Raw genomic sequence first — 3,379 nt, 5'->3', positions numbered from 1 at the left:
AGGTGGGCAGGATGAGCGATGGGTCTGCCTGGTTGTCAAATGGCTGGTCAACCGACATCTGAGACGATAAAGAGTGAAAAACAGCATGCAGTGGAGGATATTACAGCTGTCTGTGTGTGCAGTGCAGGACACAAGCACAGAAACAGATGAAGAGTGATGATAACAGGTAGGGTGCCCAGATGGCTGCTGCTCAGAGAATAACACATATCTTTCATAAGCACCTTATCTGCTTTCCAATGAGACAGAGCCTAGGTTAATATCTGGGAGAAAACAGAGACAGGCAGATTACAAAGGAAGGAGGAGATGTGAGGATTGGAGAGAAGCACATCACTGTTAGGGATATAACATGACACATGTACATGTTTGTGTGCACATGTGGTGCAAACTTAAAGCCACTATGTGCAGACTTTTTATGTGATTATAGGATATTTAAATTATTCTGATGCTAGGGGTATTTTATTTGCACAGAAATGAGACAATAACAAAAAAAAGTCCAGTCCATGTTGATTTTAGCCCTTCATTCTTACTGCTTGTCCATACATTTCAGCTATGTTTTTCAGTCGTGCATGTCACATGCCCCTGACGCAACAGATTCACACTTTACGCATATAACCATGACCCAAAGTGTCATTTTAGGCTTAAAGGTCCAGTGTGTAATATGTGTGGTATTTAGCGGTCTCTAACGGTGAGGTTCTAGATTGAAGTATTCCGACGCTCACCCCTCCCCTTCCTAAGACTTTGGAGAAATTCCAGAAGCTACGGTGGCCTTCGAGGACAAGAAGCTATTTGCTGAAGATGTCATCGTCCACAACAACTTCGAGCATTTCTAACGAGTCAAGCGATGAGGTGAAGATGTATTTAATTATTTAGTCTATAATACTATAGGTTATAGCTCACAAGTAAGATAGCAATTATGAGTGTTTTATTGTTTTGGTAATACAAGCTAACATTAGCAACGTAATACTAAACAAAACGTACGGTTATTTTATTCTAATGTTAGGTGTTATTGATAGTGAGATAGTGTTGGCAGGATAACTTTACATATTTTATTATCCGTTTGCAGAGTCAAGTACTGGAGGTTAGAGGGAGAGGAAGAGGTCGAGTTAGCGGTGCTGCTGCAGGCAGGGCCAGGCGAGGGATGAGAGCAAACACCGGCGCCTCGAAAGCAAGGGAAGAGACTGGAAACCGTCCAAAGGGACCGAAGGGAAGCGACTGAGGTTTATGACGTTATTTATACAATTATTTTATCATATTCCTACCTGTTCTGCACGATATTAAAAATACCAATACAACACAAAGTGGTATTTACATGGCAGCTCTGTGCTTTACATTACTGTAGTCTGTATAGTTTGATGTATTATCAGTGTAACGTAAGTCAGTAGCCCCTTTCACACAGCCCGTTCAAGGCGGGAATACTGTGCCTGTAATCCGCCTCACTGTTCTGTTTAGCCCGTATTCAGACCAAATCAGGTGGCGCAGCACACAGCTGCAGGGTTGAGGAGGTGTGTGGGTGTGTTTTAGAAGATAACCACTGTAAAACAATCAGAAATTAACACTTATCAATCTGATTCACCGGCTTCCGCACTAACATTACTAGCGCTCCCTCTCTTCATTCACCCTCTAGCTCACTCGACCACAGCTGCTTTCTCTCTCTTTTTCTCTTGTCTTTTTTAAAATGAGTTGGGAAGCCGACAGAAAAGTCTAACTTTACTTTTAACGTTATCAAACGATGAGAAATGTCCTCCTCGTGTCTTAGTTACGTCTTTGTCCTCCCTCAGAGTTTACAGCTCTGATCAGTCTGATCTCGATCAACGCCGGCATGCTGTAAAACCACATGGAGGCAGCTTTATACTGGTTTTGTGTGGTTCAGTGTCAGAAAGCAAAGGCCGAGCCTCTATATGGCTATAATGTGGGTTTTCTATATAAAAGAGGCTACTGAAAACATCAGCAACACTACTGAATGATTATATAAATACTATACAGGAACAGTATCATGCAGCAATATTTTGACTTTTTTAAAGAATCATGTTATTGTTGTAGACATGTTTGGGAATACTTGACAGCCTACAATCCACATTCTGCACTACCATTACCATATTTCCAACATATCATGAAACTTATAACCTATAAAGCCTTATCTGTTTTTTTCCTTTGTTTTATTTTTTCAGAGACTTCTTGAAGAGATGACCTTGGAGGAGCACAGGCAGCTCACCAGTGAACTGCTTCAGAGGCAGCCAGGGTTCATTTTTGATGCCTTGATGATGCATCAGTGCAGGCATGGTGTCCCACCGTTTGCTGGAGTGCCAGGGTTACCATGGTGTACTTGTAGTAACTGTGCAGACATACCTATGGACCGGGAGAGGAAATGATGTGGCCAGGACCCTGCAAATTGTGTGGGTCTAATACTGCACTTCTCCCAGTACTGTCTTGAAGATGCTTTTTATGCGTTCACAGGCGGTACTGGGAGACATTACGGTATTAGGCCAAACCAGGAAGCCTGGGGATGACAACCGGGAGTACCGTTATGCTGCCTATAGACATTTCGTCTATTGACAGCATGGCTCTTTAGGCCAGGGAAACCGACTTGTCATCCCCAGTTCCTGTCTTTGGAGGATCAGAGACAAGTTCCCTGGTCCTCCAAAGACGTCACACTGGTTTCACACCTGGCCTCTGAGTTTCCCTCCAGGTCCTCTGGAACGTCCACACAGTATCTCAGGTACTCACACACCTGCCTGTTCATCATCAAGGCATCAAATCATCTCATATTTATTTGTTACATTTCTGATATTTTATTTATTTTTATACTTGTTCTATACATTTTCTATATTCATATGTTTTCTGGATAATTATTAAACTTTTTGTTTATATATTCACATTTGTTCAATTTAAATTTGCAAGGTTACCAAATAAAAGATATTCATCAGATGTACATGCTGTAATTATTGCAATGGTATACATATTAATATATACTATATATATAATGACAGTACTTCCCTGCAGTGTCAGTATATTTTCATTACCACTTCCACCATTAATTTATATTTTCATTATTTATATATTATAAAGCAACATAAAACAGTAGTGAAGTTTGAATACCGCTGATCCTCAGAACAGAGCACTGTAGTACATGTTATGGATTAATTTTCATTACCACTTCAGGTTATGTTATGGTTTCAGTGCCTAAAGAGCCTCAGGATTACTCCTGACAGAGTCTGTGATATTACTATTACCTGTGCAGTCTTGCACAACATTGTCACACTACGTCGCGAGAGACTGCCTGCAATGTTGGAGCAATGGGAAGAACAGTGAGGGACCTTTCCAAGAACACCTTTTTCAGATCCCCATTTTATTCATGGTCACCCCTGTTTTGGAGTGATCC

General features: G+C 41.2%; 1 long non-coding RNA gene across 1 annotated transcript; it reads left to right on the top strand.

The window, feature by feature from the left end:
* Window positions 1–660: 660 nt before the first annotated feature.
* Window positions 661–2,925, top strand: LOC137186685 (uncharacterized). Its single transcript, XR_010929068.1, has 3 exons — window positions 661–846; window positions 1,064–1,217; window positions 2,169–2,925. It is a non-coding gene; the product is annotated as an uncharacterized lncRNA (long non-coding RNA).
* Window positions 2,926–3,379: the final 454 nt, after the last annotated feature.

Source organism: Thunnus thynnus, chromosome 7 (assembly GCF_963924715.1).
Source record: "Thunnus thynnus chromosome 7, fThuThy2.1, whole genome shotgun sequence".
NCBI lineage: Eukaryota > Metazoa > Chordata > Actinopteri > Scombriformes > Scombridae > Thunnus > Thunnus thynnus.
The sequence above is the reverse complement of the archived record's forward strand: the minus strand, read 5'-3'. Positions and strand labels throughout refer to the sequence as shown.